The sequence below is a fragment of the Mus musculus genome, chromosome 4 (assembly GCF_000001635.26).
Source record: "Mus musculus strain C57BL/6J chromosome 4, GRCm38.p6 C57BL/6J".
NCBI classification, from domain to species: Eukaryota; Metazoa; Chordata; class Mammalia; order Rodentia; family Muridae; genus Mus; species Mus musculus.
In genome coordinates, this window is record NC_000070.6 from 55,219,680 (window position 1) to 55,242,343 (window position 22,664).

Consider the following 22,664-nt stretch of genomic DNA (forward strand, 5'->3'; position numbering starts at 1 on the left):
AGATAGAGGGATGGATAGATAGATAGATAGATAGATAGATAGATAGATAGATAGATAGATTTATTCTATATGTTCTGTTACTCTAGGCAACCCCAGTTAATATACTATAGACAAGGCTGGGTGAGGAAACACATGTCTGTCACTCTAGGGCATGGCGATAGGAAGATTCCTGAAGTTTGTTGGCCAGCTAGCCTAGCCAAATCCACTGAGTTCCAGGCTCAGTGAGAGAGCCTGCCTCAAAAACTGAAGTGGAGTGTAATGGAGGAAGACGCCTGATGTGGACCTCTGACCACCACATGAATGCATGTGCATGCATACCTGTGTAGTCACACACATTAGCAAAAAAATAAGCACATGAACATGTACACAACACACACACACACATGATAATACATGCCACATGACATCTTATTAGTGTTTATCTTATTCAGCTCACTTTGCCTCCGCACCTATCATAAAGATGATTTATAGCAGGCCCCACGATTAAATGAGTAATGAGGCATAGAAAGAATAAAACAAAGAAATAATGAATAAATTATTTAATGAGACTGTCACGAGAATAAAAGTGAGAGGAATGACTCGAGTTTTGTGGTTGTTGTTTGTTTGCTTGTTTGTTTGTTCTATAGCTGTGAGGATCAATCCCAGGCCTTGCACATGCAAGGTACAGCTCTACCATGGAGTCACCCTCTGGGCGTCAGAGTCATTATTGTCGATCAGAAACAGAAGCATGGTTCTTGAGGGGGCAGCCTTTATATGACCCTTAGAGAGTATGGTAGATGTGCATGGAATGAGATGGCAGCCTTGGAAAGAACACAGACACTGTACAATACTTTTGTGGAAAAGGGGGATTTTAGCAGAAATTTGATACGATACTGGCTTTTTAAAGTGGCATTCTGGTCATGCACAAAGAATGGTAGAACTCTCCACACAGTTACAGGGCACCCGTATAATTCAGATGGGAAATAGAGAGGGGGTGTGAACCAGAGCAAATGAAGTGGGTGTGAGAAGGGGAAAGAGTGTGGGTGTTAGTGGAATTCAGGGATAGAGGACAAGGGAATAAAGTTTGGGGGGCTTGTTGCCTGGGTGGTCTGCACAGCTTTTATTACAGAAATCATTATTAAACCACAGAGAGAAAATGATGCATAAACCAAACAATTGTTCAGCTATTTCTCCCGAATCTCATAATCCTAGATTATTGTAGATGAGACCAGGCCCCCAAACATTTACCATCTGCTGCTTCAACTCTGCTCATCTGCGTCCTAATTCCAAGCAGCCTCAGGACCGCTTTAGTTCTTGGGAAGACCAGCCTTACCCTCTGTTAAGGTGTACCTGCCCATCATTCCCAATACTTGCTTCCAGCTTGGGATTCTGGGAACTGGGATCAAGTGGGACCCTCTTCTGCACATGACTGTTGTGTCGGATGTAGTTCACTTCAGTGTATAACTAGGACTGTCACTATTTTTTTTTAAATTGTTCATAAAAATAACGTGAAAAAAATAACGTGAAATGCCTTGTTGCATATTTTGCTGAAGTTGATATACATAGTGTCTGCCTCAATCTGCTTTATTATTCTGTTCAGTCTGACCTTAAAAAAAAAAAAAACCAAACAAGCAAAAACAAATGTTGATAGTGTGTTCATGAAGCCAGACATAATGACTATCCATTTGTGTGTAAATGCATAGGGCCAAATTGTATAGTCATCACAAAGTTGACTTCCTAAATCCAAGTTTAGAAGAGTGTGTTCTGTCTGTCTGTCTGTCTGTCTGTGTCTATCTCTGTGTGTGTATTCAGAAGTGTGTGCGAGTGGACACGTGTGCACATGCACATAGAGTCCACACCTCAGCCTTGGTTGTTGCTCCTCAGGGACTGTCCACCTTGTTTACTTCTTTGAAACAGAGTCTCTCACTGTGACCTGGGGCTCACTGATCAAGGCAGCCTGGCTCCCAGGAGCGCTCCTGGCTCTCCAGTGCTAGGATCATGGGTGTATGCAAGTATGCCTAGGTTTTCACATGGGTTCTGGAGATTGGCCTCAGCTCCTCATTCTTGCACTCATAGTGCTCTTTTGGGCTTTTAAAAAATTTACATTCCAGCCATTGCCCACCCCCAATCAACCCTCCCACAGTTCCTCATCCTATACTTCCTCTCCCTTGCCTCTGAGAGGGTGTTCTCCCTCCCAGCTCCCAGGAGTCCCCCTTCCTCGGGGCCCCAAGGCTCTTCTTCTCCCACTGACCAGGCAGTCCTCTGCTATAAATGTATGCAGAGCTCTTTTGTATTTTTAATCACATGAAATCAGTAGACTCTTGTATCTGCAACACACACGCACACCCCCCCCCCCAAACACACACATACACAAGTTGTCATGTGTATAGCTGGTTCTCATCACTGGGTTCCAGCTCAAAGATATCCACCCCAGGGACGACTTCTGCAGTAATCTTCTCCATAACTCTGACTACGCAATACTTTTAAAAGATCTGAAATAATTTTACTCATTCGTTAGTATAAATAGAAGCTGCCTCATAACAGAGTTGCTGCATTTTTCTCGTTTGCGGTACTAGCACGGGGCCTAGCAATTGGTTTCTTACATGTTGTACATGTAGCATGGGGCATGCCTGCTGGCTCAAGCATGTGATGAATCCAGGTAAGTATGGTCACTGGCTTAGAATTCGAACGGTCCAGCCTCCTGTGTTTGTGTTCTTGGCTTTCACAAAGCCCAGGGTGACACTGCTGCTCTCCCCAGAGGTCCCTGTCATATCCACTTTGCTAAGCAATCTTTCCTAGTTGGTCAGAATTAAGTCCAGGACAGAAGCTCCCTAAATTTCTTCTGCTTCTGGCTGAAAGATGAAATTATCAGCCAAGCTGAACGAGGCAAAATAGATCTGATGCCCTGGGCGAGGCTGGATGAAGTGCCCAGCAGTTACTGTCCCATGCTGGTTGTCAAACAAAGGCTATATTCCTCAGAAGTCTCTTAATACCTTGCATGCCCCCCTCAACTTCATAAAAAGGGTGGACCTGCTCAGCCACTGTCAAAACCAAGTTCTCAATGACACTAATGCTAGTTTGTGATTTGGGGCTTTGATGAGTGACGTTAGACCATACTGATAGCTACTTTACCTATGGAGTTATAGTTCAGGAAAGCTTTGGTTGTATGAGCGAGAAGCCACTCAGACTCAATAAAACAAGAAGGGAATAACTGAAATTCAACAGGGGCAGCCATAAAGCACAGAGGCATTAAACAGCAAGCTATTATTGTTGACTGTTCCCACGCCATGCCGTCTCCATCTGAAGCAACACAGCCTTGCATCTCTTCTGACTTCTAGAGCTGAGTCACAGGTTGGCTTCTATTCTTATCCAAGAGCCTTATTTTCTCCCAAAACACTGACTTATATGTGTTATGGTTCTTCCTTTGTCATGTTACAAAGTACATTTCAAGTCTGTGAGACTTTTCAGCATAAGCACCCACCAATGCTGACTTCAGTCTGCTGGATCAATCACTCGATAGACATAATTGTCAGAAAGTTCGCTAGCTAGTTAATGTGGGGACTTGTTTCGGAAGCTTGTTCTTGTTTTAAACAGCTGTGATGGGCAGCGCTGTCAGCTTGACAGAATCAGGAGGTGGGCCTCTAGAAACGTCTCTGGGGCATACCTTGGTTGCATTAATTGAAGCAGGAAGATCCACCTCTTTTGGGTGACAGCATTACCTGGCCTGTATCCTAGATTATACAGTTGGAGATGGAGACTTGGTTAATAGCACGTATTCATCGCGCTTAGCTTTCTGATTATGGGTATAATGTGCTCATCTATTTCAAACCTCTGTTGCCTTGACTTCTCCACAAGAGATGGACTGTAGCCATCTGTAAGCCAGAGTAAATCCTTTCTCCCGTAAGTTGCTTTGGTCAGAATATGTTATAACACAACAGGGGGAAAAAAAAACTAGGTCAAGAGATCCAGCTAGAGAGCTGTGATATATAGGATGTTCCTCCAAGTTAGTCTATCTGTTAGACTCTTTGAGATGGACTATATTAATGAGAGAGGTCTCAGAACATTCAAAAATGCACAGCATGATGCTCTTGCTGAAGTGATGTTTCACGTTTGGTCATGCTTTGCCTCTGTGGTTTAGAGCCCACATCAAAGGTTTGCCCCATCCTCTACCTGGACATTATTTCCCAAGGAGGAAGTGGGCTTCATCCGTATGACGGGCTCTCATGGTGCTTCACTGTTGTATTCTACTGTATGTAGCATCACCAAACACACAGTCACATTTGGGTGTGGACACCTTCTGTCTTAGATATGGAGGCTTTCAATTATGAATGACAGCACCACTGCCACAAGGCACATCTAAAACCACATGGAGTTGTTTCAATGACTGAGAACAGCTACTGACTTTCAGTGGACAAGGGCCAGGGCACCTCACTTCCTAAAGTAGTAAGTCCCTTGCAACAACTACTTGTCTTTTCTAAAGTATCAGCAGGAGGCACACTGAAAAGCATAAGAAGTTGGAAAATCACGGACTGGTGAGATGGCTCAGCAGTTAAGAGCACTGACTGATCTTCTGGAGGTCCTGAGTTCAAATCCCAGTAACCACAATGGTGGCTCACAACCACCCATAATGCTACCCTTCAATACAATTTTAAAATTAATGCAAAGTAATGAAGCCTGTCTTGGGGGAATGTGCAAGATGCTATGTGTTTATTCTTGATGTTCTAATGCCTCCACTTAGTAAGGCTGAGAAAGGGTTTAGGTAGGCCACATGGAAAGACCTGTGAAATCATATCAGCCATCCCAACACAGAGTAAGCTGTGCTCGAAAAGCTTGTTTCTGTTTCTTAGCACCTCTGTTGAAAAATGACCGACCCCATTAACTAACTCGGCTAAGAGCAGAAAGCCAAACTTCCAAGGATCCCAGCACTGGCCACCACTCAGTGTTGAGAACACACAATACATACCAGAGGGACAGGCCTTGAGAGTTTGGAAGAAATCTAAGGAAGAGGAAGCGAGAAGAGAGAAAAGAAGGGGAAACCAACCCTTGAGTCTGCATACAAGGAAAGGGGTGCCAGAGAGCCCCCCGATGACTTTGGTGATTGCTCACTTTCTTATTTTGACTGGAGGTTCATCTGCCTCCTCCTTGTCCGACTGCAGGTTCCTGGCAGGAACTTGCCACATCTCAGTCCACACTTCAATGACTCTCTGGAGCCTAACAGGGGCCCTGTCCATGCTGCTCACATAGGAGAGAATCATTATGTATGTACACCTGACACATCCTGTTCCATACACTTTCCCTGTAGGAGCACGGTTGTTTTAGCAGATGTTTTATGAGGTAAGCATTGTTATCTCCACTGAGCAGAGAATGAGATAATCACATTGAATTTCCCTGCAATCCTAGCTCATAACCCAATTCGGCTACTGTCTTGTAAAATGTCTTTAATTTGTAATTCCCCACACCAGTATCTATTGATCTATGTATCTATATAACGATGTATGTATGTATGTGTGTATGTATGTATGTATGTATGTATCTATCTATCTATCATCTATCTATTTACCTTTATATTTATTATCTATCAAGTTATTCCACTTATCACTCTAAAAATGCAATAGAGGAGAAGAAAAAGTGAGCTAATATTAATTGAGCTATGATTTACGTGCTCAACATTTAGAATACACTATCTAACTGAACACTCCTTATAACCACTTGAGTCAGATTTCTTTTTTAATCTTCATCTTACTTGTGAGGAAATTGAAAATGAGAAAAATTAATAGATTTTTCTAAGACCCTGTAGACAATTAGTTGAAGATGCAAAATTTGAGACAGGCTTTGTCTGAAGAGCATACATTTCCAGATAGCCAGCCTCTAATATGACCTCCAAAGCTGCTTCTGGCATAAACTTTAATGGAGTTCTCCCCTGATTATCCCATGGTTGCTCTACATGACCAACAGAAAAGATGATTTTTAGCCTTAGAGGTGAAGGCTATAAAAGACCAACTTCCTTCAAATCTTCTGATTGACTTCGGTGGGCTAACAACTTGTACTTGACTGAAAACTGTGAAAGACTCTGAGCCAGAACCAAGCAGTTAAGCTGCTCTCAGATTCCAGACCTTCAGAACCCATACAGAGTAGCAAATGCTTATTCTAGGCTGGTAAGTGTTGGAATAATTAGTTACGTAGCAACAACATCTCGTTCTTCCTCTGACAGGGTCTGAGAACCAGTCATTTCCATCGTGTTTCCTCTGCTCCATGGCAATGCTGTCTGCTCTTCCTGAGGCCAGGGCTACTGTGAAGTCGGCACCCATCCAAGAGTAGTCACACATCTACAATGACTTCGTGGTCAAGGTTAGCCTAGAGCTGGAACCAACCACAGTAAGCACAAGAGCTAAAGAAGCCACTTTGTGCCTTTGCATCCTGAACCTATACAGAGAGAGGTCTTGTCATCATCACATGTGTGACATTGCCACCTGAAGGGAATCACAGGAAATGATGCAACTTGTGTTTTGGGAAAACACAGGGCATCCAATGTAAAAAATATATATGCATATACATATACATATATATGAATATAACACATTGAATCAGAGTTATGTGGCCATGAACAGACAAGAGCATTTTTCCAAAGCCTGCTGTGTTCTTGTTGGTTTTCTTCTTCATTAATTTATTTACTTATTCACTTTATATCCCAATATCTGAGCCCCTTCCCAATTCCCCCCACACACAGATCCTCCCCTGCATTCTTTTTTTTTGGGGGGGGGGTGTCGAGACAGGGTTTCTCTGTGTAGCCCTGGCTGTCCTGGAACTCACTCTGTAGACCAGGCTGGCCTCAAACTCAGAAATCTGCCTGCCTCTGCCTCCCAAGTGCTGGGATTAAAGGCATGCACCACCACTGCCTGGCCCTCCCCTACATTCTTGTGTTGTAGCAATTCACACAACAGTAGGGACTGCAGAGTGGGCCTGCCTGTGCTTAAATAATAATCCTAAAAGGGTTATTTGTCTTTGTGAAATTTTGTGAAGTCAGGAGACCAGGCTAGGTGATAAGCTGAACAGAGTATGGTAGCTCAATATTGAATTGTTGAGATGATTAAATAAAAATACAGAAAGTGCTGAGGGAAATAACGAACAAATGGATGGATGGATGGATGGATGGATGGATGGATGGATGGATGAATGGATGGATAGATGATGGACAGATGGATGGGTGGATGGATGAATGGATGGATGATGGACAGATGGGTGGATGGATGGATGGATGGATGGATGGATGGGTGGATAAAAACATAAAAGGCTAACAGAGGTGACAGTTTCCAACCTTACCTTTGTCTCCTGGAGGTTTGAGATTAGAAATAGAGATGTCTCAACATTCTACAATCCTCTTATGAGAGTCCCTGAAACAAGAATGTAACACAGCTCCAGGCCCACTGCTTCACCCATCAAAAGGGCCTAACATTAACTCCCGCATCCCAGGATGGTGACCAAAGGGAAGTGTGTGTGTGATGAGACAGTATTTGAAAATGCTGAGCTGGGTGTGATGATGCCCTCCTGCAATTATACCTCCCAGGAGGCTGAGACAAGAGAATGGAAAGCTCAAGGCCAGCTTAGGCTATATAGTAAGTAGTCTGGACTTCATAGTGAGATCCAGGCTCAAACATAAAAGTGAAGAAATAAAACAAGCAAAAATATTGAATAGAATTCACTCTACCCAACCTTTTCTTTTGTCCTAACTTCCCTCCCCACCTCCAAATGACAATAAGATTTTCCACCACCAGACTGCCCAACACTTGGAAAGTGTGTGCTCAAAGACAAGCTCGGTTTAAGTCTCATGCTGCTGTTTAAGTTTATTTTGCTAAAACAAGCATAAAATTTCATGTCAGAAGCTTGTGTTTTAATCCCAGGTCTGCCACCTACTGGATGTGTGACCTCAGAAAGCCACCCCACCTCTCTGAGGCTTATCGCTTCTGTCAGAGTTTAATGAGCTAACATGTATAATTGGGGAAGAGCAATGACCCGGGACAGCATGGTCCTGTCACTACTGAGTGGAGCAGCAGTTTTGAAGTAGAGTCTAGCCTGCTGTGTCTTGTGTCCTGGCTTTCTAGAAAACAGAACATGGCTGTCTGATGTGTTATATCTCTCCTCCTTGCAGAAGCCACTTAAGAAAAAGCCCCCAAGCCCTTTGGGATGGTCCCATGATCATCTTTTGCTCAGGTGAGAGAGTCCAGCATTCTGTCACAAGAGATGTCCACCTTGCTGCTCTGCGGCTTGGTAATCTCAATATTGGTTCCAAAGATTGAGGATGCTTTTCTCTTTGCCTGTGACTCAGTGAGTCTTTCTGTGCTAGTGGAATGATTGCCTCAATAGTTTGAATACTTTATGGGTACTACACAGCTTACAGCTTCATAAGGACAGTCTCTGAACCAATGGAGCTTTCGGTTCTGCAGTGTGGCGGTTTGAATGAGAAATATCCTCCATAGGCTCATGTATTTGAACACTTGGTCCTCTGTCACTGACTCCATTTAGGAACCTATGGAACTTTCAGGAGGTATCCTTACTGGAGGAAACGTGTCACTGGGAACTGACTTTGAGGGTTTACAACCTTGCCCTACTCCCAGTTCCTTCTCTCCAGACCCGCGTAAGCAGTTGCCAAGATGCTCTCTCTGCTTCCTGCTCCTGCTGCCATGCCTTCTCTGCTGTTATTGACATCTAGCCCTCTGGAACCATAAGCCAAAATAAACGCTTCCTTAAACTGCATCTGAACACAGCAACAAAGGTAACAAATGTGTGAGGCTTAGACCAGCTATTAGTGTCATCTGCAAAAACCAACAGCACTGTGAGCCCCTCCCCAACTCATAGAGATGCATTCATGATGATGGATGCTAAGTTTTCAACCGAAAACTTTTTCTTGTACCCTTGGTGCCTATTAGAACTTTGCATTGCTATATTCTGGCATTCGATGTATAGAGCTATGTTAAGGTTTACATATTGATATTTTAAGGGTGTTTGAATAGTTCACTTCAAATTGTATATAACTTAAACTCTGCTGCCTTTCCTATCCATCTCTGTCCCCAGCTCACAGGACATACTAGCTATGAAACCCTGAAGAGAGGAGAATGATACAATACCCTTTTTCTTAGTCATCTTTTGTGCCTGACTCCTCCACTGTGCAATGGAGCCTATACCTTCTCACTTGCTTGGAGAATACACACTTCTTCACAAAAGGCACGTGCATGCATATGTGTGTGTGTGTGTGTGTGTGTGTGTGTGTGTATGAGTGTGCATGTATGGGTGAGTGTGACTGAGGCTACACGAGTGTCATAGCAACTTTGAGAAAGTCATAGGAAAACCCAAGGTATGGTTTTTCCTTCTACCTTGCTTTGAGGCAGGTTGACTGCTACTGTATACACCAGGCTAGCTGGCCTACAAGCTTACACAGATCCTCATTTCCCCCTCTTATCTCACTATAGGAGCACTGGGAATGCAGATACAGTGCCTGGCTTTCATATGGGTTCTGGAGATTTGAACTATGCCCTCATATTTGTAGGGCAAGCCCTCTTCCCACTAAGCCATCTCCTTAGCTCCTCAGATCTTCATAGAAAAAATGTGACAGTAGCTATGGAGGCTCAGCCACATCACTCCCTCCCCTTCCTCTCTCAAAGTCATTGCCCTCAGGTTTTGGGTTCCATCATTCCTATAGAAGGGTTCTCACCAGGACTCCCATGACCTCCATGTTGCAAAATCCAGTGTCATTTTCTCTGTTTTCCTCATGCCCAGGGTCTCGGCTCCCTCTTTCTTGGACCAACTTTGTCACTTGTTCTCAGGGCACCACTTCCTCATGAGTCTTTGTGTCTCATCTAGTTCTTGGGGCCCCTGGTGCCTTGGAACTCTGTTCTTAGTCTACTTGTCTTTTGTGTCTATTTTTATCCCCTGGAAGATGATAATAATTTCATCCTGTACCATGTGGAATCTGACAATTGACAATGAATAGCCTCAAGTTCGACATGCCAATGACATTTTAGATTTAACAAATCCAAGACCCATCTTCTAGCTCCCTGTCTCAAACTTCCAGCCCACATATGGCTGTTTTGGGTATAGACCCGTTCTTTCAGGTATCCACACATGGTGTCATACCCTTAGCCTTTCATCTTCCAAATGCTCTTGCAGTCTGACTGCCTTTTGCCTCACTCTGGTGGGACCACTGTCTCCTCTGCCTACATTCCAGCAGCAGGCTCTGGATGGTTCATCTGTACCCATAGTGAGGGTATTAGGAACAACACAACCACATAACATCACTTTTTTGTGTGCTAAAACACTATAACCAAAAGGAACATAAGGAAGAACTATTTACATTTGGTTGATGGCTCTAACGGAAGAGTGCACAATAATGGGGAGAGCATGGCAGCAAGAGGCTGGAGCAGGAAGCTGAGCAGTCCCATCTTAACTACAAATGCAGGGCAGAGAAAAAGAACTGGAAGTGGGGACATACATCCTTCAACAAGGACATACATACCTTCTAAGGGTTCCATAAAATCCCCCAAAATAACACCAACCAGGGACCACGTGCTCAAACACATGAGCCTTGGTGAGCATTTTCCATTCAAGCCATTTCAGTGATCCTGAGAGAATGTTCTTATGTCCTAGTCCTTCTTGATCCAGTACACAACCCCATGGCGTTCTGTATCAAGTCCCTGACGCAGAATCCCATCTTACTAGAAGGTTCTTCTCAAACCACCTTATCAGAAGTCATCAATCCCTTTTAGCCCTCTGCATCTCTCTGTTCTCACTCAGGCTGATTCTTATGTGTATTTCTCTGCCAGGTATATTTATCCACCTCCCTACAGAGCCAACACTTTCCCTTTTACATTGACTACCTTATCCTTAACTCAGAGTACATATTGTTGAAGCAGTGGCTGACCCACAGGAACAGAGGTGTAAGCACAGACCAGGGCCTGATGTCAGAATGGAAAAGAGGCAGTTGGAACAGACTCCTTCAAGGAGAGATATGACATGCTACAGAGTCACTAAGTGAACAAAGTTTTCACATAAACTTAGATGAAATTCACACATCTCTATCTTCAGGTCATCCTTTCTGTGGTTAAATGATCAGCTTGGGGGAGGAGGGTGTCTAAGGATGAAGCTCGGTGGGTAGAGTGCTTGCTTAGGGTCTTAGTCAGGGTTTCTATTCCTGCACAAACATCATGACCAAGAAGCAAGTTGGGGAGGAAAGGGTTTATTCAGTTTACATTTTCCATACTGCTGTTCATCACCAAAGGAAGTCAGGACTGGAACTCAAGCAGGTCAGGAAGCAGGAACTGATGCAGAGGCCATGAAAGGATGTTCTTTACTGGCTTGTTCAGCTTGCTCTCTTATAGAACTCAAGACTACCAGCCCAGAGATGGTCCTACCCACAAGGGGCCTTTGCCCCTTGATCACTAACTGAGAAAATGCCTTACAGTTGTATCTCATGGAGGCATTTCCTCAACTGAAGCTCCTTTCTCTGTGATAACTCCAGCCTGTGTCAAGTTGACACAAAACTAGCCAGTACACTTAGCTTACATAAAACCCCAGGTCTGATCTAGCACCTCACAAGCCAGGTGGTGCACACCAGCAATCTAAGCACTCGGGAATCACAGCACTTGAGAAATGGAAGCAGGAGGTCAGAAGTTTAAGGTCATCCTTGACTATATCAGAGCCAGCCTGGGTTATATGAGGCCCTATCGAAAGGAGGGGAATAAAAGAAAAATATATGACAGACATCCAAATTTCTCTCCTATAAAGAGATCCTACACTTGGGTGTCTTTTTCCATGTCCAGTTGAAATGAAGATTTATGATGTCCATATGTTCATACCCATGATCCTTCATTCTTCCACGAGCAAAAGAAAATTTACTCAGAGACTTTAATCATTCATGTTTGGCTAAACTAGACCTGGAACTTTCATGTTCCTAGAGATGGTTTGTTGGAATAGCATTGCTGTGACACTGCTTAGGACTCACACTGATTGGCACACAGACCTACCAGGGCTCTACATAAGGATGGCTAATGTCAGCAGCTGCCACTAGAGGGCTACTCACAGCCAGGACTCAAAGGAATCAGTTCGTTCACTGACTGCCCCCAGGACACAATGAACTCTTAGCAGAGAACTAGTCCCATTACTGTGGCTTTGATGTCCCTAGAAAGCTCCCCACCCACTGGTATCATGGAAGGACACCCTTAGAAGTATCACCTTCCACGGACCTTTGTATAAAGACGGAGAGGCAGGGAGATGGTTTCTGTCACTTGAAAAATATGTCTCTCTTTAGTACTAGCATTTGCAAGGACTCCAAGCAAAAGTTCCATGTTTTATTCTGTAAATATTAAAGCATTTATGGGCTACCTAAAAACCACATCTTTATGCAAGAGTTGAGAGCTCACAGACTGAGAGACTCTCTCAAGAATCTTAGGAGTAATGAATTGATAACTTGGAATAACACATCTGTTTGGCATACTCATGCCTGAGGCCTTTCGTTAAGTAGTTCTCAAACTCCTGTGGGGACAGATTAAAGTACCAGGCCAGCGTATTTCAGACCTGAGCTACACACCTGATGCACTTCCGTTGTGTACTTTTTATTAGGGTTCACAATTTTAACTATTTTGAACTTCACAATGTCATGGTCTCTGGTGTTCAATCTTCATAATTACCTAATTACATCCTAGAAAAGAAAAATGTTTCTTAACACCCCTCTCACAGTCACTCCCAAAATTCCTGTTCTCACTGAATTGTCACTTCTCATTCCACCCTCAATCTCCTGAGCCCCTGCCAGTGACCAATGTACTTTCCGTCTCTGTGATTCATGCACACTCTGCATAAGTTCCATTGTACAGTATGTGGTTTCTTAAGTCTGGCTTCCTCTACTTATTCTTATTTCTCAAGGTTCAGCCATTGCTATACATATTAGAACTTTATTCCTTTTATGGCTGAATAATAGCCTGCTACACAAATGCATTCCTTTCCAAAAAGCTGGTAATCCATTTGTTGGCTGACATTTGAGGTCTGGTCACTTCTAGGCCATTTAAATAATGCTATTTTAACCATTTTGTATCCAAGGTTGTGCTTGGATACCGCTTCTTGTTTCTCTTTGGTCGATTCTGGAAGTAGAGATGTAGTCAACACTGAATGGATATTCTTGGCACTGGAGCACAAAGAAGAAAACTTGTCGCCCCCCCCCCCCAGCCCCCAAGCAAAACCTTTGCTTCCTAGCTGCTGTTCATTTGTACAGGTGCCTGCCACGCACTGGGAATACATCATACACCTGTGAACAAAACCAATGAGAATCTAAGGTCTTGTGAGGTTTATACTCATTACTTTCCTTATGGCTGTGGCAGAGAAAGATGACAAAAGCCACTTAAGACAGGAAGAGCCCGTTGAAGCTTACAGCTTTAGGGGATAGACTGTTATTGGGGGAAAACAAGACAGCAGTGGTGTGAGGTGGCTGACCACATTGCATCTGCAGACAGGAAGTAGGGAGCAATGAACGCTGATAGTCAGCTCACTTTCTCCATTTTTACTCAGTATTGGCCCCCCGGTCCGTGGAATGATGTCCCCAAAGTTAGAGTGAGATTTCCCACCTGGATTCCCTCAGTCTAGAGCACTGGTTCTCAACTCGTGCGTCTCAACTCCTCTGAGGGTTGAATGACCCTTTCATAGGGGTCACCTAAGACAACCAGAAAACACAGATATTTACATTATGGTTCCTAAGAGTAGAGAAATTAAAGTTATGAAGTAGCAACAAAAATAATTTTATGGTTGGAAATCACCACAACCTGCAAAACTGTATTAAAGGTTCGAAGAATTGGGAAGTTTGAGAGTCACTGGTCAAGAGCTTCCCCCACAGACATACACAGAGGTTTGTCTCCTAGGTCCTTCTGGATCCTACCAAGGTGACAATCAGTAGAGTTCTCAGTCAAGAGAGGAGATGGGGATGAGGTGGGTGAAGAGATGAGTAGACCATTTGGATAAGGATGAAGGACACCCTGAACTCGGAATGTCAGGACAGCCTCTCTGTTGAGCTGACCTTTGAGTTGGCACCTGACGGGAAGGAATGGGTCATATGAAGAGCCACAGAGAGAGGCATGTGAGGACACAGACAGAGGAAACAACGGCTGAAAAAGCTCTAGGGAGAGGACAAATGTGACATGTTGAATGACCCAGCTCTCAGGCTCAGCTCCCTTCCCGGGCCACTGAAGGCTCTCCTCTGTGCTCACACCTACCAGTGGCCCCTACTTGCCAGCCACCCTCCAGTCCTTACCTCCTTCCCCTTCTACTGTCTCCTCTCAACAACTAGACAGGAATAAACCACTGACACTTGGAAATGTCGTCCTTCTTCCTCTTAGACGATAAGCCAACACCCCATTGGGTTCTTTTCAGCCATTAAGCCACCTTTCTCATTCCCTTTACTCTGAAGCATATCCGGGAATATCTACAATGGGATGAACATTCCCCTGCCATTAATTCTTCAGCCTCCAGCAAAGCAAATTGCCTTGTGTCCCGCAGTAAGAAGCCCAAGAACTTGTCTCCCCAAGTTCTCATTCTATTTGTCAAATCAAGTGGTACCCTTCCCTCCTTAGTTAATCTCTTGCTATAGTGGAGACCCCTGAGCACTTTTTAAAAAAAAAAAATAATATTTTCTCAATGAGAATAGAGTTCTTCAATTTATTGTGATTATGGTTTTCCTCCTCCAACTGCTCCAAGATCCTCCCCACCCGGCTCCTGTGCGTGCTGTGAGCTGTAGGTGTGAGCCCTCCTTCTTCCACCCCGCCCCTGCCCACACACACATATCTTTCCTGTTACCCATTTTTTAGATGTTGGTGACACTCGGGGCATATTCTAAGCCCCCTTTTATCTCATTATCCCTTCATGAGGCAATATCAACCAACTAGTCATGATGCTGAATGGCTTTTCCACATCACTCAAGAACTTTTCCCGCTCGAAAAACTTTATCTGTAATCCCATCATCAGTACTCATGGAGCTTTTACTGTCAGGATAGACACAGCAACAGGAAGTTTAAGGCATCTACTTACAGATCCCCAACTGAGGCCGAACAAGGCAGCACTTTGCCTTCCTGTTTTAGTTCTTAATAATTAGCATATCACAAACTGGATCATCATCTTCACCTCATTTCTCCCTAATTCTCTGTTTCTCTTTCTAGTTTCCTTGGCTCCATTAATAACTAAAGCAAAAACATGCATTTACTTTCATGATCAATTTATCAGCTTCACATTTTTGTCTACTCTCTTGTCTTAAACACAAGAAGTCTGTGTTATGCCTTATGGTGAAAATATATTTTAGAAAAGCTTTATTATGGGTTGAGTTGGAGTGTTGTTGGCCATGATTTCATTAGTCACAAGTCAATGATATTAAAAAAAAGATGTTCTTAAATGAAAACATACATAAATAAGGTTATCTATTAAATAAAGATGAGACTGTTGTGAGAGTCACAAGACACCCCACCCCCCACTCTATCTTTTGCTAGGAGCAATGGCTTGGTGTTTCCTAATTTAGTGTTCATGGTAGCTTTGCAGAACTCTAATAAAAAGAATCAATTATACAATCCAAACAAAAATGCCCCTGAGAGAATTTGATCTGCCACTCAGGTGTCTCATCTTTTGTAAATTGAAATATTCAATTGTTGGGATGTCTAATCTTGACTGTCAACTTGACATGCTTAGGAAGAAGACAACACATCTGAGACATTGCCTCTATCAAACCATGGGCTTGTCTTTGGGAGCATCATCCTGATTGCTAGTTGACATAAGAGAGCCCAGCGCACTGTCTGTGGTACTATTTAGGGAGGTGGGACTGAGCTGTAAAAGAAAGGTTGCTGAATGTGATGCTTGAAGCAAGCCAGTGGGCAGTGTTCTCTTGTGGTCTCTGTCTCAGTTCCTACCTCCACACTCCTGCCGAGAGTTTCTGCCATGGCTTCCTTTAATGATGAATCATTACCTGTAAGCTAAAATAACTCTGTTCCTTTCCAACTTGTTTTTGGTCATGGTGTTTATCACAGCAACAGAAAAGCAAATTAGAACAGTTGTGTACTGGACAATTCTCCTCAGTGACCCCAATAATAATACTCAGCATATCCAAAACTAGACTCTCATCTTGGCCCCATCTGCTCCTGTCTTCCTATTCATCTGTCTAGTTTCTTTGTCTTGACTCATGACTTGACTATCTAGCAATGGTCCTAGTATCCTCAACGTCCCTTCTCTCAAGTCCCCGTATCTAGGCATAACGTCAACATTGTCTTCGTTGCATCTTAAGCTAGCTTTCTTTGCCCTGTTACTTTCACCGCATCTGGTTCTGGCTATGATTGTCACTGGCTTTCTGAAGTGTCTCTCTTTTAGCCTTTTCTAACAAGTTTCTATCCGATGTCAGAATCTTATTTCTGTGATGCAGATCCAATGGAGCTGGGCAAATCTTCACATTTAGAATCTTCCCTGGCTCCCCACTGCAAGCAACACTGACTCCAAACTGCAGTCAGCCATAAAGGACCTCCACTAGCTGAGTACTGCCTCCTTTTCTCTCCCACCCAACCATACACAATTCTTTCCCAGCAGGAACACATTCACTCATTTGTCCTTCCCCAGACATTCCAGAGCTGCATGCTGCATGTTCTGTCTATTTCTCCCTCTACTTGATCTTCCATTTTCACACATTCTCTCTTCTCTTAGCTTAAGGTGATAAGTAACTGCCTTTATCATTCTACAAATGCTGATTTTTTTTTTTTTTAAGTAAGGGCAAGTGTTTTCTTACTTCCATATCTCCAGGGCTGAATGCTTCCTTCTAAAGATGCCAGACCTCTCTGGCCAAGACATTAGCTTCTCAGTTTCAAATTGCCTTGGTGAATGAGAACTGGTCCTGTCTACCTCAGATGGCATTATTAAAGACTAAACAAACAGCACCTTAGAAAATTAACCAAGAACTTGGACAAAGAGACACAACGCTACTGTTGTGGTACGCCCAACCTAAATAAGCCCATGCAATGAAAACACAACTCAGCTGGGTGTGGTGGCGCACGCCTTTGATCCCAGCACTCGGGAGGCAGAGGCAGGCGGATTTCTGAGTTCGAGGTCATCCTGGTCTACAAAGTGAGCTCCAGGACAGCCAGGGCTACACAGAGAAAACCTGTCTCAAAAAAAAAAAAAAAAAAAAAAAAAAAAAAAAAAAAAAAAAAAAGGAAAAAAAAAAAAACCACAACTCAATTAATATGATTACATACTGAGTGCCTAGATTGGGCAGATCTACCGCTACACTACCATCTTCCCCATCTATGAGACCCCTTATGACTTGCGGTTTCTCCAGGCCACATGCTTCTGCTCCACTTTCCTTCTCCCTCCTCCTTCATCATCCTCTTCTCTCTTTCTCTCCCAAAATCTTCAGCTCCACCTTCCCCTCTTTCTCTGCCCAATCACAGGCTCTAGCCTTTATTTATAAATTAAGGTGGGAAGCAGGTTTACAAGAAATCACCTGAGTGCTGACTCATTCCTTGTTCGCAGCCCCTCACAGGAGAACAGAATTAACATCAAATACAATTAGCCCCAGGGCTATCCACATGCACTACCACTATTCTTGCCTAGTGCATTGCAGCATAATACCTTCCACCATCCAATTGCTGTCCCAAATTTCTTGCTACTGCTTCTTCATTTCCCTCAGACACAATGCTATATGAATTAACTATGATCTAGATTGTTCGAGCTCCACACCCCAATTCTAACCATATTTATTTTTTGCCTGTGGTGATGTCTTGGATTTTCTCTTCATGTTTTTAGCACCAACATCTCTGTCCATTCTCAAAGCTATTCCACCCTCCTTTTAAGGATGGATGTCCTGATGTCTGGATTGTTTGTTATAAATCTTTATTGATTGTCTTACACTCACCACCCCAACTCTCCATGCTTTCTGGTACAGCAACCTGATAATGCACATGGCAAGTAGCTACCATCTTGGTTGGTAATATTGAAAACAGTCTGACATCCTGCTGTTAGTGTATTGTGAAGACTTGTGGAGGTGGAGAAATTCTTTTTTTGTCATGGTGACCCGCTCAGCATTTGGTTAAGGTTATGAGTGAGTCACAGAGGAGAAACATTAACGAAATGACAAAAGGTCCAGGGAATAACACAATGGATGGGATTTCCTTTCCACTCCAACCTTCTAGACTGGTAAGTAAAATTAGCAAGATGTAAAGGTTAATGAGCTCTCAGGCCAACTTGCAATCATCAAGTGCCACCCTTAGGGTCCCTCTTTCAACAATAGCTCGCATGAAAGCAGGAGGTAACGCAACTGCCAGAAAAGAGAGTCGAAATAGAAACGGTGGGAAACACTCCGGAAGTAATTGACCCTTTGTTCTTAGCTCCGCACAGATAAGATGTGGTTTGTGGGACCACATCTGAAGAGGAGCACAGACAACTGCACAGGGCTTTTGAATGAGCAATCACAAGAGAGAGGGGAAGGTGCTAACAACAGAAACCATCAACCACTATTTATTCCAACATGGTAGACAGAACCTCAGATGCATCTGCATTATATCATTATACTAAAGGCCAATTTTATGCAAAGCAGTGAAAAGCAATCACCTAAAAGACAGATAATACGAAGGATCACTTTGCCTGCTTTAAAAATGGCACCTCAGTTTTGTTTGTCACCCACTGTGATTGCTTCTACATTTGGCCAAACTTAAATATTCATTCAGTTATGTAATTTTTTCTTTTTTTCTTTTTTTTTTTTTTTGCATTGAACTAAAGAAGCGAAAATCAAGCGTGTTGTCAGTCAAACTGTGATAAATAATGTTTACTACTAAACAGAATCGAGGCCATACTAGAGATGAAATGTTTTCTTTGGAAGATTGTTGCTTTCTTGTCAGTGGTACACCTACCCAGCCTCAATTTGTTCTTCTTGCCTACTGCACCAGCGTTTCTGAGATGCCAAACTGCTCACATCTTGTTGGCATCCAATGCAAACCTACAGATGTTTCTCTAGCCCAGCCTTCCACAAGCCCCTCAAATCCTCCCGTACTAAGAAACTCTGTGTTCTCCCTTCCACAGGCAGCCTCAGCGCACCTGCACTTGTCTGACTGCAGATGTGTTCCCTAGTCTTTGGTGAGCAGCCATACACCAAATATGCGCTGTACATCTGCTGGAGGCTAAGAACTGCACTTTCCCAAGAAAGCCAAGAGTTGCCTGGAGGGGCTGGTGAGATAGCTCAGTGGGTAAGAGCACCCGACTGCTCTTCCGAAGGTCCAGAGTTCAAATCCCAGCAACCACATGGTGGCTCACAACCATCTGTAATGACATCTGACTCCCCCTTCTGGTGTGTCTGAAGACAGCTACAGTGTACTTACATATAATAATAAATAAATCTTTAAAAAAAAAAAAAAAAAAAGAGTTGCCTGGAGACAAGAGAGGGGCTGGATCAGGTCTGTAGCTCCTGGTAATAAATGAGAAATAGAAATTAGAAAAGAAGTCTAGTTAGTAGAGGTGGGACCAGCTATGTATAGAGCACCAGGCTGTTCCCGCTCCATCAGTATAGGTCTCTGTGAAGTTATCAGTCAGACTCTGTTCCAAATGGCACAAAATAGAAGTGGACATGAGCCTCAAGGGAAGCCAGTTCTCCTCCAGACTAGCAGTTCTTAAATTTTGTGGCCTTGCTCAACCCAACAAAGTAGACGAATTGTGAACCCTTTGTAAGACATTGAGCTGGAATTCATAAGAACCAGTCATAGCTGGTAAGGAAGCCAAAAGGATTATCAAGCATTACCTCACCCTAGGGGGGACCAGAGGCTCCTTTGAACTATCTGTGACAGACCAGGAGAAGAAGCTGATCATCTCGTGAGGGAAGAGACTAGAAGTTACACGCAAAGGGCAGAAGAAGTACAACGAGGCTTTTTGTACCCATCTCTGTGGGTACTGGATGAATTTAGACTGTTGTCTCTAGTCTCCTGAGTCTCTCTGTTGATTGAGCTAATTCTTATTGATACATAAAATCCCTGCTCTGGACCACAGAGGAACAACCATCCTCCCAGAGCCAGTAACCAAAGAGAGAAAAACAAAAAACAAAGGGGATAAAGTGGACATTATTTTTTTTTTTCGAATTTTGGACGTTATTTTTGTGAATTCGGGGTTGGACCAGCTAGAAATAGATGGCAAAGTCAAGGTGCAGGCAGTAAGATGCCGCGTGGCACGTTCTCAATGATGCCACTGCGCTGCTTTGCATAGCATGATAACTCCCTGGTGAAGCCAAAGAGAGAGCTGACTCCCTGGGGAAGCCCCAGCACCACCATCCTCCAGTCTGAACTGGGAACTTTCTTCCCACCTTGTGACCACACTTGGTTTATTCTCTAGAACACTTACCGGTCTCCCTCCCCGTTGCGGAAGTCAGGTCCTCTCCAATATCCTCTAGCCTAGTGGTTCTCAAGTGGGTACGGTAAATACCCTGTGATGCACACCACAGCCTGCTCTTGACACCAGGTAATCATCTAGAGTCCTGGAGTCAAGCGTGCTGGTGCTGCAGCTGAGAAGAACCCTGCTCTAGGCATTGACAGGAGTCCTAGAGTCCGCGCTGTCCCACGCAGTCAGCTAACCACATGCAGCCACCGCACACTGGAACTGCAGCTAGTGCGACTAGGAAGCAGCATTTCTTTTTAATTTATATTTAATGTCAACAAGTTAAATTTAGATAACTACAAATGGTTCGTGGCTAGAGCACAAACCAAGCTCTTCTTCAGCGGTCCTCTTCCTATAGTCAAATTTTAGTGTCAGTTTGATAACCCCCTCAGCAAACTTGAAGCCCCCTGTAGGCGAGGAATGTGCTTATACCCTCCTAGATGAACCCAGGCGTAGTCATCCGGCTGTTGTTTTTCATACAAGCCAACGTTTTTACAAACAGAAGGGTCTGCTAGCCCTTTGCTTCAGACAGCTAGCCTCTTGACAACCTCCAAAGCGCACGTTCTTTGTGTTTGGGACCAAAGGACTGCAGCACGCTCCTGCCACCTGGTGGTGATGTAGAAAATGTCAGGCAAAGGCTCTCCCCCTGAGGTGCTGTGGTATGACCAAAAGGCAGGACAGAAAACAAATGCTTTGGGACTTGGGACAGAATTATCTGTTAATGGAATCATAAATCAGAGGGAGAAATCAGTTTCCAGATGAGGAAACTAAAGGGAAGAACCACTTGGTGACTCACTCACATATAAAACCAGCCATGAGCCAGCCACCTCCAACCACGTGTTTCTTCCCCTCTGGATAATAAATATTTCTCTCTCTAGGATGAATAGAGATGTTATTGACAGATAAGAACTGACCTCTGTCTTAGGTGCTTAGGTACTTGTTCACGAAGGGCACCAGTCTGTCTGAAGAGGGTACTACTTTAGAAGTGATAAATCCTGCTAGAGTTGGTTGATAATGGCCTTGTTCTTTCTATTCAATTGGCATCAGGTAGCTATGGGTCATCAAAACTGGAACGGGTAAATCCCTCCCTTCTGCAGAAATGGGCTACAATGTCACTTCTGATTCATGCATCAAATACGTGTTCAGAGTTCGTACTTTGTGCTGGCTGTGATGCTAGGTGACAGGGGTACACCAAGGGGGAGGGAATCCCATGAGGTTTCTGCTCATGGGAAGGTCACGATGTGCTAGGCTCCCATACAAACTCTGTACAAGGTAACAATAAGGACAGCCCACACCGGTCAGGGAAAGGAGATGAGCTAGGACCAAAGAAGACAGCCATCAACGGAAGCAAGATCAGCTACAGTCACAAGATCTGCAGAGGGAGCAGGGACTCACAGAGCCCAAGTCCCAACATTGGTGGTACCCAAGTAGCCAGTTACTGAGTGTGAGGTGCTATTGAGCAAACTGAAGCGTCAAGAAGGAGTGGATGCCAAGCAGATGATATATGCAGATCATTAGATCTGTGTGTCTAAGGAGAGTACACATGTACGGTACCAATGTGAGAGCGTGGGAGGCTTCTGAAAGTGACAGGCCTGAGGTGCCAACAGAGGCTAGTCAGAGCTGTGGGCCTGGGAAACCCAGTAGACTGGACTGAGGGAGGGTGGGGATTGCAGCACATCTTGCCACTGCCAGAATCAGTCTCAGGTCCAGGATTAGACAGCCAACACCAGTGGTGTCTAGGGTAAGAGTACCTGCAGGGACAGTAGACACTATGACCACAATGCTAATGCATTCCCCGTGAATCTCTTGTGTTCATTTAGCTCACTGGTTCTCAACCTTCCTAACGCTGTGACCCTTTAATACAGTTTCTCATGTCGTGGTGACCCCAACCATAAAATTATTTTCATTGCTACTTCAGAACTGTAACTTTGCTACTGTTATGAGTCATAATGTAAATACCTAATATGGAGAATATATGATATTTGACCCCCAAAGGGGTTGTGACCCACGGGTTGAGACCCACTGATTTAGCTCAAAGCTGGTGGCTGTGCGGGAGTCAAGGCGCCACATCTTCAATTTGATTTATCTTTCAAGCCCTTGATCAGCTGTGTTTATAAGCAATGATGGTCCAGAGCATGTTTCCAGGGGAGGCCGTTGTAAGGCTTTATAGAGCCGTTAGAGAAACATCTTAGCCTGGGAAATCTATTCTCTCCTACCCCGTCTAACACCAGTCTGTAAGAGCTTAGGTCAAGCTGTGATGTTGGGTCCTTTAA

General features: G+C 43.9%; 1 long non-coding RNA gene across 2 annotated transcripts in view; it reads left to right on the plus strand.

The window, feature by feature from the left end:
* The window catches only part of Gm34231, a 31,037-nt gene extending 11,780 nt beyond the window's left edge, over window positions 1-19,257 (plus strand). For both annotated transcript variants that reach the window (XR_390581.4, XR_881287.1), the window contains exons 2-3: window positions 6,191-6,354; window positions 19,054-19,257. This is a non-coding gene — a long non-coding RNA (predicted gene, 34231). The remainder of the gene's footprint in view (window positions 1-6,190; window positions 6,355-19,053) is intronic.
* Window positions 19,258-22,664: the final 3,407 nt, after the last annotated feature.